Raw genomic sequence first — 15,454 nt, 5'->3', positions numbered from 1 at the left:
TCTTTGTTCTTTTTTGTTCTGTTTTGTTTTTCAATTTTTAGCTCTCACATATAAGGGAGAACATGTGGTATTTGTCTTTCTGGGTCTGGCTTATTTTGCTCAACATGATGTGCTCCACTTGTGTCCATTTTGCCACAAATGGTAGAATTTCATTCTTTTTTATACCTGAATAATTTCTATTGTGTATGTATACCATATTTCCTTTATCCACTTATCTGATGATGGACACATTGATTGATTCCAAATTTTGGCTATTGTGAACAGTGCTGCTGTGAACATGGTGGTACACATATCTCTTTGGTACATTATGTTTCAGTCTTTTGGGTTTTTACTCAATAGTGGGATTGCTGGATCATATGGCAAATCTATTTCTAGTTTTTTAAAGAAATCCTAGTTTTCAAAAGTGGCTGCATTAATTCATTCCCACTGAATGTGTGTAAGTGTTCCCCTTAGTCCACATCCTCACCAGCATTTGTTACTATCTGTGTTTTAGCTGTTAGCCATTCTGACAGAGGTAAGGTGATACCTTATTTTGGTTTTGATTTGCCTTTCCCTAATGGCTGCTGATGTTGAACATTTTATCATAAATTTGTTGGCCATTTGTATTTCTTCTTTTAAAAAATGTCTATTGAAGTCCTGCAGCCATTTCTCAACTAGATTGTTTGTTTTTTGTTGTTGTTGTTGTTGTTGTTGAGTTTTCAAAGTTGCTAGCATATTTGAGAATATTAATCCTTTATCAGATAGGAGGTTTGCAAATATTTTTCCCATTCTGCTGAATGTCTGTTCACTCTATTGAACATTTACCTTCTTGTGCAAAAGCTTGCTATAGTCTCATTTATTTAGTTTTTATATAAAATTTTTATTTAATAAATATAAATTTTGAAAGCACAACTTTTGGATTATGCCAGTTTTTCCCACATAACCACCCTCCCACCCTCAAACCATCCCATCTCCTATGCCCGCTCCTATCCCATTCTTCATTAAGATTCATTTTTAATTATCTTTATATACAAAGAACAACCTAATGTATACTAAGTAAAGATTTCAGCAGTTTGCACCCACAGGCACAGAAAGAATAAAGTACTGTTTGAAGACTAATTTTACTGTTAATTCTCATAGTACAACACACTAAGGACAGAGATCCTACATGGGGAGCAAGTGCACAGTGACTCCTGTTGTTGATTTAACAATTGACACTTTTATTTATGACATCGGTAATCACCCAAGGCTCTTGTCATGAGCTGCCAAGGCTATGGAAGCCTCTTGAGTTCACAAGCTCTGACTTTATTTAGACAGGGCCATAAGCAAAGTGCAAGTTCTCTCCACCCTTCAGAGAAAGGCACCTCCTTTGATGGCCCCTTCTTTCCACCAGGATCTCACTCACAGAGATCTTTCATTTAGGTCATTTTTTGCTACAGTGTCTTGGCTGGCTTTCCATGCCTGAAATACTCTCATGGGCTTGTTAGCCAGATTCAAATGCCTTAAGGGCTGATTCTGAGGCCAGAGTGCTGTTTAGGGGATTTGTCATTCTATGAGTCTGCTGTCTGTCCTGCTTCCTGTGTTGGACCATTCTCTCCTTTTTAATTCTATCAATTATTATTAGCGGACACTGGTCTTATTTATGTGATTCCTTTGGAACTATATGAAGTTATAAACTTAAACTGATCACTTTAACTAGTGAGATGGCATTGGTACCTGCCAACTTAATGGGATTTGGAGTCCCGTGGCAAGTTTTTAGCTTGACTCTTATGGTAAGTCAGAGGGAGTGTGTGCCAAACTGCACAACTCCTTCCTCTCTTATTCACACTCTTATTTTTAATAGGGATCAATTTTTGATTGTATTTAAACACCTAAGAATAAAGTGTGTTAAGTAAAGTGTTCAACCAATGGTATTAAGTAGAAAAAGAAGGGGCTGGGGCCATGGCACAGTAGGTTAATCCTCTGCCTGTGGTACTGGCTACCCATATGGGTGTCGGTTCTAGTCCCGGCTGCTCCTCTTCCAATCTTGCTCTCTGCTATGGCCTGGGAAAGCAGTGGAGGATGGCCCAAGTCCTTGGGACCCTGCACCCATGTGGGAGACCAGGAAAAAGCACCTGGCTCCTGGATTCGGATCAGCACAGGTCTGGCCATTGCAGCCATTTGGGGAGTAAACCAACAGAAGAAAGACCATTCTCTCTGTCTCTCCCTCTCACTGTCTGTAACACTACGTCTCAAATAAATAAAAAATATTTTTTTAAAAAAGTAGAAAAAGAAAATACTAAAAAGAACAGTGAGGACAAGGACTGATCAAGACAGCGCTTCACATAGTTTCAGTTTTACTTCTACAGGTTTCCTTTTAGGTGCTCAGTTAGTTGTCACCAATCAAGGAGAACATATGATATTTGTCCCTTTGGCACTGGCTTATTTCATTCAGCATGATGTTTTCCAGATTCCTCCATTTTGTTGCAAATGACTGATTTCATTTTTAACTGCTATATAGTATTCTATAGAGTACATATCCCATAATTTCTTTATCCAGTCTTCTGTTGATGGGTTGCTTACAGGTCTTAGCTATTGTACATTGAGCTACAATAAACATTGAGGTGCAGACAGCTCTTTTATTTGCCAATTTAATTTATTTTGAGTAAATTCCAAGGAGTGGAATGGCTGGGTCATGTGATAGGGCTATATTCAAGTTTCTGAGGAATCTCCAGACTGACTTCCATAGTGGCTCTACCAGTTTGCATTCCCACTAATAGTGGATCAGTGCCCCCTTTTCCCCACATCCTTGCCAGCATCTGTTTTTTGTTGATTACTATATGCAAGCCATTCTAACCAAGGTAGGTGAAGCCTCATTGATGTTTTGATTTGCATTTCCCTGATGGCTAGTGATCCTGAATATTTTTCATCTGTCTCTTGGCCATTTGGATTTCATATTTTGAAAAATATCTATTGGGGTCCTTGGCCCATCTCTTAATTGGGTTGGTTGTTTTGTTGTTGTGGAGTTTCTCCATTTTTTTTTGTAGATTCTGCTTATCAACCCTTTATCTGTTGCATACTTTGCAAATATTTTTTCCCATTCTGTCAGTTGCCTCTTCACTTTCCTGACTGTTTCTTTTGCAGTACAGAAACTTCTCAAATGGATGTAATCCCAATTTTTAATTTTGGCTTTGACTGCCAGTGCCTCCGGGGTATTTTCCAAGAAGTCTTTGCCTGTGCCTGTATCTTGCAGGGTTTCTCCAATGTTCTCTAATAATTCGATGGTGTCAGGTCATAGATTTAGTCCTTAATCCATGTTGAGTAGATTTTTTGATAGGTGTAAGGTGTGGGTCTTCCTTCACGCTTCTGCATGTGGAAATCCAATTTTCCCAGCACCATTTATTGAATAGACTGTCCTGGCTCCAGGAATTGGTTTTAGATCCTTGATCAAATATAAGTTGGCTGTAGATGTTTGGATTGATTTCTGGTGTTTCTATTCTGTTCCATTGGTCTATCCATCTGTTTCTGTACCGGTACCATGCTGTTTTGATTACAACTGTCCTGTAGTATGTCTTGAAATCTGGTATTGCGATGCCTCTGGCTCTGTTTTTGTTGTATAAGATTGCTTTAGCTATTTGAGGTCTCATGTGCCTCCATATTTATTTCAGCATCATTTTTCCCAGATCTGAGAAGAAGGTCTTTGGAAATTTGATGTAATAATGTTTTTTTTTATTTGTAAGGTAGAGTGATAGACAGTGAGAGAGAGAGAGAGAGAGACAGAGAGAAAGGTCTTCCTTCCATTGGTTCACACCCAAAATGGCCACTATGGCTGGTGCTGTGCCGATCTGAAGCCAAGAGCCAGGTACTTCTTCCTGGTCTCATGCTGGTGCAGAGTTCCAAACACTTGGGCCATCCTCCACTGCACTCCTTGGCCACAGCAGAGAGCCGGATTGGAAGAGGGCAGCCGAGACTTGAACCCAACACCCATATGGCATGCCTATGCCACAGGCAGAGGATTAACCAAGTAAGCTTTGGTGCCATCCCCTTATCTCTTGTTATCTTATTGAATCTGTAAGTTGCTTTTAGGAGAATGGACATTTTCATGATATTGATTCTTCCAATCCAAGAGCATGGAAGATTTTTCCAGTTTTTGGTATCCTCTTCTATTTGTTTAAAGTTTTGTAATTGTCATTGTAGAGGTCTTTGAAATCCTTGGTTCAGGTTATTCCAAGGTATTTGATTTTTTTATAGCATTTGTGAATGGGATTGATTTAGAAGTTCTTTCTCAGCTGTGGAATTGACTGTGTATTCAAAGGCTGCTGATTTTTGTGTACTGATTTTATATCCTGCTACTTTACCAAACTCTTCTATGAGTTCCAGTAGTTTCTTAGTAGAGTTCTTTGGATCCCCTAAAATAAAGAATCATCTTGTCTGCAAAGAGGGATAGTTAGACTTCTTCCCTCCCAATTTGTATCCCTTTGATTTTTTTTTTCCTAATGCCTCTGGCTAAAACTTCCAGTGCTATATTGAATAGCAACAGTGAGAGTGGGCATCTCTGTTTGCTACCATATCACAGTGGAAATGCTTCCAACTTTTCCCCATTCAATAGCATGCTGACCATGGGTGTGTAATAAATTGTCTTGATTGTGTTGAGGAATGTTCCTTCTATACCCAGTTTGCTTAGAGTTTTCATCATGAAAGGGTATTGTATTTTATTGAATGCTTTCTCTGCATCTGTTGAGATAATCGTATGGTTTTTCTTCTGCAGTTTGTCAATGTGGTGAGTAACATTGATTGATTTGCAAACATTTAACCATCCCTGCATACAAGGGATAAATTCCACTTGGTCTGGGTGGATGATCTTTCTGATGTGTTGTTGGATTCTGTTGGCTAGAATTTTATTGAGGATTTTTGCATCTATGTTCATCAGGGAATTGGTCTGTAATTTTATTTCTCTGCTGCATCTTTTTCAGGTTTAGGAATTAAGGTGATGCTGGCTTCATAGAAAGAATTTGGGAAGATTCCCTTTCTTTCAATTATTTTGAATAACTTGAGAAGAATTAGAGTTAGGTCTTCTTTAAATGTCTGGAAGAATTCAGCAGTGAATCCATCTGGTCCTGGGCTTTTCTTTGTTGGGAGGGCCTTTATTACTGATTCAATCTGAGTTGGTTACAGGTCGTTTAGTTGTTCTATGTATTCCTGGTTCAATTTAGGTACGTTGCATGTGTCTAGGAATCTATCCATTTCTGCTCGATTTCCCAGTTTGTTGGCATACAAGTCTTTGTAGTAATTTCTGATGACTCTTTTTATTTCTGTGGTGTCTATTTGCTACATTTCCTTTTTCACCTCTAACTTTATTGATTTGGCTCTTCTCTCTCCTTTTTTGATTAGTTGGGCTAATGGTGTGTCAATTTTTTATTTTTAAAAAAAAAAACAGCTTTTAGTTTTGCTGATCTTATGCGATTTTTATTTATTCCATTTTGTTATTTTCTTGTCATTTGAATTATTTCTTTTCTCATACTAGTTTTGGGTTGGTTTGCTGTACTTTTTCTAGGTTCTTGAGTTGCATTGATAGCTAATTTATTTGGTGCTTTTCCAAATTCTTGGAACTGAAGGAAGATCTCTCTCTTTGTCTAGTTCTGTCTCCCTCTCTCTTTCTATCTCTGTCTCTTTGTGTGTCTCTGTATGTATGTGGGTGTTATTCTGCCTTTGAAATAAATACAAATAGGGGGCTGGCACTGTGGCACAGTGGGTTAATGCCCTGGCCTGAAGCACCAGCATCCGATATGGGTAACGGTTCAAGATCTGGCTGCTCCACTTCTGATCCAGCTCTCTGCTATGGCCTGGGAAAGCAGTACATGATGGCCTAAGTTCTTGGGCCCCTGCACCCATGTGGGAGACCTGGAAGAAGCTCCTGGCTCCTGGCTTTTGATTGGGGCAGTGCTGACCATTGTGGCCAGCTGGGGAGTGAACCAGATGATAGAAGATTTCTCTCTCTCTCTCTGTGTCCATCTCTCTGCCTCTCTTTTCTCTTTGTAACTCTGACTTTCCAAATAAATAAATAAATCTTTTTGAAAAAAAGAAATAAATACACAAAATAAAGAAATAGAAGAAGAACAAACTAAAACTTATGAGAAAAGAGAAATAATAAAGATCATAGCAGAAATAAGATGGAGACTAGAAAAACTACAGGAAAGACTAACAAAACTAAAAGTTAGTCTTTTGAAAAAGTAAGCAAAATTGACCAACACTTAGCTAGACTGAGAAAGGAAAGGGAAAGAAGAACCAGGTAAACAAACCACAGATGAAAGGGAGAGGAGGGAGGATCGGGCAAAATTGCAGAATAGGTTCTCCAGCAGCCATCCTTCTGCAGAAATGTCAATCTGAACAACTATCTGTCAATGAAATACAATCACAAGAGCTATGGTAACTAAATGAGAGATAAACAACAAGTGAGAGTGTTTGGCACACTGGTTACGATGTCACATGGGATGCCGACATCCCATATCGAAGTACCTGTAATCAATTTCCAATTCCGCTTTCAACTCCAAGTTCCTGGTAATGTCTGTGGTGGGAGGCAGCAGTGATAGCTAAGTGCTTGGGTCCCCACCACCCACATGTGAAGTCTAGAATGAGTTCTTGGCTCCTGGCTTTGGCTTAACCCAGCCCCAGCTGCTGTGGACATTAGGGGAGTAAAACATTGGTGGGGGATTTCTCCAGCCTTAAAGCACACAAGGCCCAACCTCCAGAGAGGCCACCTTGCCCAGAAAGGATCCATGCTGCACACTTCAACTTAGCAATAGCCTTTGATAAGGATTGCATGGTTCACACATTTGCAGTGAGCTCTGCCCTAGACAACAGTGCTATTTTCCCAGAAGTGTCCTATAAATAGCAATCATGTTTTTAAGACAAATACAGCAAGTAAACCAGAGATGACTTAATCACAAAGTGTCTGTGTGGTTTCCCAGAAAAAAATAAGCATGACTGTCAGGGCATTCTGGCATGCCAAGGATTAGAGCTTGGTATTAATAAATTCGTTGGGAGCACCTGGTGGATAAATATATGCATGCATGTGCACACATACGCGAACATAGTTGACAGGCACATAGATGACAGGTAGGTAGGTGGATGGCTGATTTTTCTAGGTAAATGTAAATCATAAGTTGTTCTTGAGCTAAAATGTATGTGTTTTAGACCTTCTGTGACATTCTTTGTTTCATGATTTTAGGTTATTGCTTTGTTTTATTATAAACACTATATCTAATGAGACCCAGCACAATTATCCCCATTTGATATCTCTACAACCTTCCTTCCACACATTTCTTTCTGTTTGAAAATTACATTGATGTACACTCTTTTTAGTTTGCTATTGCTGTTTGATGTCAGTTTTTAATTGGATAGCTTCTAGTGAAATAGGTAAAATCCACCTGTTTTGAATTTTTCAGGAATGTGGGATCAACCCTTAAGTGGCCACTTTTTTTTGGTGGCTGTATAGGCTTAGGCATATCCCTTGTTTTTTTTCTCCCTTTCTCTAGATGGACACAGATTTACAACATTTTTTTTTGGAAGAGCATGAAGAGGATGGTGTGCAGCCAAGGGAAAACATGGAAAATACAAAAATAGAGTAGCTGCAGGAGATTTTATGAATAGAGTTCGAAAAGCAGCTAAAAGAAATTCATTCTATAGCTTGGTGATTATCTTTATATTGTCATGATTTTTCTTTAATGTACCTTAGAAACGAGTGAAGATGTCAGAAATGTAAGTATCCTCCTCTGCAATATTAAGGGCAGATAAAGAAAAGGCTGCACTATAAATGCTTTAACTCCCCAAGGATCTCTTTCTGTAACAACACTTTCCTTTCCATCCTAGAGAACGTTTGTCCAGTCACATATCCGTGGCAGCATTCCAGCTCATGAGACTGTCTGTGGTCTGATGGCAGCAAATTACTTGTGGTATGACATTTTTACTAACTCTTCTGGTGGCTCTTGTTGGCAACCTCCTTATTATTACAGTGTCCTCTTTGGACCAGCACCTCCACCAGCCCATGTACTTCTTCCTCAAGCACTTGTCCTCTTGGACCTCTGCTATATCCTGGTCACCCTTCCCAAGGCCATCAGAGACAGCCTGACAAGCAGCACCTCTATCTCCTTCTGGGGATGCATGCTTCAGGTCTTCCTCATGGAAGACCTCATGGCCAGTGCAAAGATGGCCTTGCTCACCGTGATGTCCTGTGACCGCTATGTGGCCATCTGCCTTCCTCTGCACTATGAGGTCATCATGAAGAGGAGCACCTGCATCAAGATGCCTCTATTTCCTGGCTCAGCGGTGGACTCTCTGGAGTCCTGCACATGGCCACCACCTTCTCCATGCCCCTTGTGGTGTCCAGCATGGTTCCCCAGTTCTTCTGTGAGATCCCTCAGCTGCTCAGCCTCTCTTGTTCAGAAGACTACTGGGCTGAGGTTGGGGCAGTCGCCATCACATCCTCACTGGGTTTTGTCTGCTTTCTCTCCATTGCTCTCTTCTACACTCACATCTTCTCTACCGTGTTGAGGATCCCCTCCACCGAGGGTCAGTCCAGGGCTTTCTCCACCTGTGTCCCTCACCTTGCCATGGTAACTCTTTTCCTCAGTGGTGCTGCGATGGCCTACCTGAAGCCAGCAGGAGATGCATCTTTGACTTTTGACGTGTTGGTGTCTGTGTTCTATACAGTAGTCCCCCCAACCCTTAATCCCATCATCTACAGCCTAAGGAATCAAGACAGGAAGGTTGCTGTGAAATACTTAAAGATCCTGTCGTTTGATTCTATCACCTGCTGAAGGGTGTCAAGTATAGGGTAGCCAATTGAAATTATTGGTGTAGCACCTGTTAACTCCATTGGGTGATATTAATAGCCTACCTTCTTCTTTTTTTAATTCTTTTTTAAATTTTTTTATTTATTTTTTATTTAGTAAATATAAATTTTCAAAGTACAGTTTATGGATTACAAAGGCTTCCCCCCAATAACTTCCCTCCCACTCACACCCCTCCCATCTCCCGCTCCCTCTCCCATTCCATTCACATCAAGATTCATTTTCAATTATCTTTATATACAGAAGATCCAATTCAGTATATATTAAGCAAAGATTTCATTAGTTTGCACCCACAAAGAAACACAAAGTGTAAAATATTGTTTCAGTTCAAGTTATAGCATTACTTCACATTGGACAACACATTAAGGACAGATCCTACATGAGGAGTAAGTACACAGTGACTCCTGTGTTCACTTAACAATTTGACACTCTTGTTTATGGCGTCAGTAATCTCCCTAGGCTCTAGTCATGAGTTGCCAAGGCTATGGAAGCCTTTTGAGTTCACCAACTTCGATCTTATTCTGAAAGGGTCATAGTCAAATTGGAAGTTCTCTCCTCCCTTCAGAGAAAGGTACCCTTCTGGAGCACACTGATAGTTCGGGGAGAGATAGTTTAATAAAAGTGGAGATACTGCAGGTTCAAGGAAGAGTAGGGGAGGAAACAGCAGAAGAAACTCTTCCGGAATACGTGATTCACAGCAGACCTGCGTGGAGAGCATGGGAGCCCACAGATCGGGACACCAGCGGCATACTCAACACACCAGCGCTGGAACGCGAGGTGAGCCAAACCTCAATAGCCCAAGACACCGGCAGGCAAGCGGAGAGAGGAGACTAGAGGGAACGACCCCCGGGCAGGGGGAAGTTCACCAGGCTAACTGGAAGAGAGAGAGAGAGAGAAAAAAAAAGGTGACTGGTATGGACACGGGTTTCTCTCTCTCTGCTCACCTCTCAAGGGCGAGCAAGACAAAGAGCAGGCGTCATAAGCAGAGCGACCTCAGGTCTGCACCGGCCCTGAGCCTAGCAGAAAAACCTGACTCTGGGTGGGGCGAATTAACAGGAGATTAGGACCTAGTAAATTTGTGGTGCTACTGAACTGAGACTGTGAAAAAAGAGACGCTGGGGGAGAGAACTCACGGAATTCACGTGAGTACTCTCCAGAGACGCTACAATTCCATAACTTTGGCAACCCAGTGGGAGACTGAAGGAGAATTTGAGCCCACTCTGAGGTCAGAACAGATTCCCTGTGTGGTCCTTGGGAAAGAGCTTCTGATCTCTGGCTCCTGTGGGTATATCATTTGCCTGCTAACTACCTCCAACTTCGTTCAGCTGTGCAGAATTACTTCCCTTTTGAATCAAAAAAAAAAGAAAGAGAGAGAGAGAGAGAGGTTTACCACGCCTAACCTAGGAGTGTCACCTTTGGCGCACCAAACAGAGCTCTCAGGCCACACCCATCTCAAGCCCTAAGGCTCCATCAAAAACAGATAGTCCACTTAATCTAGAGTCATAGTATAACAAGAAAAAGCACCACAGTGAAGAAACCAAATATCTCCAATATGCCAAATAACAAATGCAAAAACTGAGGTAATAAAAACAAGGAAGTCACCTTGACGCCCTCAAATGAAAAAGACACCCCAATTCAAGATTATGAAGATGATGACATAGAAGAAATGCAAGAAGCAGATCTCAAAAAATTGATAAGAACATTAAGAAGTTCTCAAAAACAAATTCTTGAACTACAGAAATCCTTAATGGACAAGATAGAAAATCTCTCTCGTGAAAATGAAATATTAAGGAGGAATCAAAATGAAACGAAACAACTAGTACAACAGGAAACTGTGATAGTGACTGAAGTGAAGAATTCAATAGATCAAATGAAAAACACAATAGAGAGCCTTACAAACAGAATGGGTGAAGCAGAAGAGAGAATATCGGACTTAGAAGACAGAGAACAGGAAAGGATACAGTCAGACCAAAGAAAAGAAGAGGAAATTAGAAATCTAAAACATATTGTTGGGAATCTTCAGGATACTATTAAAAAAACCAACATTCGGGTTCTAGGAGTTCCTGAAGGCATGGAGAGGAAGAAAGGATTAGAAGGCCTTTTTAGTGAGATATTTACAGAAAATTTCCCAGGTTTGGAGAAGGACAGAGAAATCCTAGTACAGGAAGCTCACAGAACCCCTAAGAAACACGACCAAAAGAGATCCTCACCATGACACATTGTAATTAAACTCTCCACAGTGAACCATAAAGAAAAGATCCTAAAATGTGCAAGAGAGAAACGTCAGATTACTCTCAGAGGATCTCCAATCAGACTCACAGCTGACTTCTCATCAGAAACTCTACAAGCTAGGAGGGAATGGCGAGATATAGCCCAGGTACTAAGAGAGAAAAACTGCCAGCCCAGAATATTATATCCTGCAAAGCTCTCATTTGTGAATGAAGGTGAAATAAAGACTTTTCATAGCAAACAGGAATTGAAAGAATTTGTTGCCACTCGTCCAGCCCTGTAAAAGATGCTTAAAGATGTGTTACACACAGAAACACAGAAACACGGTCATCAATATGAAAGAAGGTAAAGGAAGGAAACCAAGGAAGGAAACCTCACAGCAAAAGATCACAGGGAATTCAAGGCATATATTAGAACTTATCTTTGGCAAATGGCAGGGCAAAGTTACCACTTATCATTAGTTACATTGAACGTGAATGGCCTGAACTGTCCAGTTAAAAGACACCGATTGGCTGATTGGGTTAAGGAACAAAACCCATCTATTTGCTGCTTACAAGAAACTCATCTTTCCAACAAAGATGCATACAGACTGAAAGTGAAAGGCTGGAATAAGATATACCATGCCAACAGAAATGAAAAAAGAGCGGGCGTAGCCATCTTAATATCGGACAACATAAACTTTACCACAAAAACTGTTAAGAGAGACAAAGAGGGGCACTATATCATGATTAAGTGATCAATACAACAAGAAGATATAACAATTATCAATGTATATGCACCTAACTACAGGGCACCGGTTTATCTAAAAGATTTGTTAACAGACTTAAAGGGAGACTTAGACCCCAATACAATAGTACTGGGGGACTTCAATACTCCACTCTCAGAAATAGACAGATCAATAGGACAGAAGATCAACAAGGATACAGTAGATTTAAACGACACTATAGCCCAAATGGATCTAACAGATATATACAGAACTTTCAATCCTACAGCTAAAGATTTTACATTCTTCTCAACAGTACATGGAACCTTCTCTAGGATTGACCACATACTAGGCCATAAAGCAAGTCTCAGCAAATTCAAAAGAATTAGAATCATACCATGCAGCTTCTCAGACCATAAAGGAATGAAGTTGGAAATTAGCAACTCAGGAATCCCTAGAGCATATGCAAACACATGGAGATTGAACAACATGCTCCTGAATGAACAATGGGTCATAGAAGAAATCAAAAGAGAAATCAAAAATTGTCTGGAAGTAAATGAGGATAACAGCACAACATACCAAAACTTATGGGACACAGCAAAAGCAGTGTTAAGAGGAAAGTTTATATCAATAGGTGCCTACATCAAGAAATTGGAAAGGCACCAAATAAATGAGCTTTCAGTTCACCTCAAGGATCTAGAAAACCTACAGCAAACCAGACCCAAATCTAGTAGGAGAAGAGAAATAATTAAAATCAGAGAAGAAATCAACAGGATTGAATCCAGAAAAACATTCCAAAAAATCAGCCAAACGAGGAGCTGCTTTTTTGAAAAAAAAAAAAAAACAAAAAGCAAAATTGACACCCCATTGGCCCAACAAACTGAAAAAAAGGAGAGAAAAGACCCAAATCAATAAAATCAGAGATGAAAAAGGAAATGTAACAACAGACACCACAGAAATAAAAAAGAATCATCAGAAATTACTACAAGGACTTGTATGCCAGCAAACAGGGAAACCTATCAGAAATGCATAGATTCCTGGACACATGCAACCTACCTAAATTGAACCAGGAAGACATCGAAAACCTAAACAGACCCATAACTGAGACAGAAAGTGAAACAGTAATAAAGGCCCTCCCAACAAAGAAAAGCCCAGGACCAGATGGATTCACTGCTGAATTCTTCCAGACATTTAAAGAAGAAATAACTCCAATTCTTCTCAAACTATTCAGAACAATCAAAAAAGAGGGAGTCCTCCCAAATTCTTTCTATGAAGCCAGCATCACCTTAATTCCCAAGCCGGAAAAAGATGCAGCATTTAAAGAGAATTACAGACCAATATCCCTGATGAACATAGATGCAAAAATCCTCAATAAAATTCTCGCCAATAGAATGCAACAACACATCAGAAAGATCATCCACCCAGACCAAGTGGGATTTATCCCTGGTATGCAGGGATGGTTTAATGTGTGCAAGACAATCAATGTGATTCACCACATTAACAGACTGCAGAAGAAAAGCCATATGATTATCTCAATAGATGCCGAGAAAGCATTTGATAAAATACAACACCCGTTCATGATGAAAACTCTAAGCAAACTGGGTTTGGAAGGAACATTCCTCAATACAATCAAAGCAATCTATGAAAAACCCACAGCCAACATCCTATTGAAATGGAAAAAGTTGGAAGCATTTCCACTGAGATCTGGTACCAGACAGGGATGCCCACTCTCACCACTGCTAATCAATATAGTTCTGGAAGTTCTAGCCAGAGCTATTAGGCAAGAAAAGAAATTAAAGGGATACAAATTGGGAAGGAAGAACTCAAACTATCCCTCTTTGCAGATGACATGATTCTTTATTTAGGGGACCCAAAGAACTCTACTAAGAGACTATTGGAACTCATAGAAGATTTTGGCAAAGTAGCAGGGTATAAAATCAATGCACAAAAATCAACAGCCTTTGTATACACAGACAATGCCATGGCTGAGGAAGAACTTCTAAGATCAATCCCATTCACAATAGCTACAAAAACAATCAAATACCTTGGAATAAACTTAACCAAGGACGTTAAAGATCTCTACGATGAAAATTACAAAACCTTAAAGAAAGAAATAGAAGAGGATACCAAGAAATGGAAAAATCTTCCATGCTCATGGATTGGAAGAATCAATATCATCAAAATGTCCATTCTCCCAAAAGCAATTTAGACATTCAATGCAATGCCAATCAAGATACCGAAGACCTTCTTCTCAGATCTGGAAAAAATGGTGCTGAAATTTATATGGAGGCACAAGAGACCTCGAATAGCTAAAGCAATCTTGTACAACAAAAACAAAGCTGGAGGCATCACAATACCAGATTTCAGGACATACTACAGGGCAGTTGTAATCAAAACAGCATGGTACTGGTACAGAAACAGATGGATAGACCAATGGAACAGAATAGAAACACCAGAAATCAACCCAAACATCTACAGCCAACTTATATTTGATCAAGGATCTAAAACTAATTCCTGGAGCAAGGGCAGTCTATTCAATAAATGGTGCTGGGAAAACTGGATTTCCACGTGCAGAATCATGAAGCAAGACCCCTACCTTACACCTTACACAAAAATCCACTCAACATGGATTAAAGACCTAAATCTATGACCTGACACCATCAAGATACTAGAGAACATTGGAGAAACCCTTCAAGATATTGGCACAGGCAAAGAATTTCTGGAAAAGACCCGGGAGGCACAGGCAGTCAAAGCCAAAATCAACTATTGGGATTGCATCAAATTGAGAAGTTTCTGTACTGCAAAAGAACCAGTCAGGAGAGTGAAGAGACAACCGACAGAATGGGAAAAAATATTTGCAAACTATGCAACAGATAAAGGGTTAATAACCAGAATCTACAAAGAGATCAAGAAACTCCACAAAAACAAAACCAACAACCCACTTAAGAGATGGGCCAACGACCTCAATAGACATTTTTCAAAAGAGGAAATCCAAATGGCCAACAGGCACATGAAAAAATGTTCAAGGTCGCTAGCAATCAGGGAAATGCAAATCAAAACCACAATGAGGTTTCACCTCACCACGGTTAGAATGGCTCACATGCAGAAATCTACCAACAACAGATGCTGGTGAGGATGTGGGGAAAAAGGGACACTAACCCACTGTTGGTGGGAATGCAAACTGGTCAAGCCACTATGGAAGTCAGTCTGGAGATTCCTCAGAAACCTGAAGATAACCCTACCATTCTACCCAGCCATCCCACTCCTTGGAATTTACCCAAAGGAGTTTAAATTGGCAAACAAAAAAGCGGTCTGCACCCTAATGTTTATTGCAGCTCAGTTCACAATAGCTAAGACCTGGAACCAACCTAAATGCCCATCAACGGTAGACTGGATAAAGAAATTATGGGATATGTACACTTTAGAATACTATACCGCAGTAAGAAACAACGAAATCCAGTCATTTGCAACAAAATGGAGGAATCTGGAACACATCATGCTGAGTGAAATAAGCCAGTCCCAAAGGGACAAATACCATATGTTCTCCCTGATCGCTGACAACTGACTGAACACCAAAAAGGAAACCTGTTGAAGTGAAATGGACACTATGGGAAACGGTGACTTGATCAACATAGCCCTGCCTGTTAATGAACAACTTAATACATTATCCCTCTTAGTAGTTTTTTTGTCTGTTCTACTTAATATGACTGGTTTA

The 15,454-nt window shown here is 40.0% G+C and overlaps 1 pseudogene; it reads left to right on the top strand.

Annotated features, from left to right (window-relative positions):
* The first annotated feature begins 7,265 nt into the window (after window positions 1-7,265).
* LOC127486072 (olfactory receptor 14A16-like) lies at window positions 7,266-8,842 on the top strand (annotated as a pseudogene).
* The last annotated feature ends 6,612 nt before the right edge of the window (window positions 8,843-15,454 follow it).

The sequence above is a fragment of the Oryctolagus cuniculus genome, chromosome 6 (assembly GCF_964237555.1).
Source record: "Oryctolagus cuniculus chromosome 6, mOryCun1.1, whole genome shotgun sequence".
NCBI classification, from domain to species: domain Eukaryota; kingdom Metazoa; phylum Chordata; class Mammalia; order Lagomorpha; family Leporidae; genus Oryctolagus; species Oryctolagus cuniculus.
This window is presented reverse-complemented; position numbering and strand designations above follow the sequence as displayed.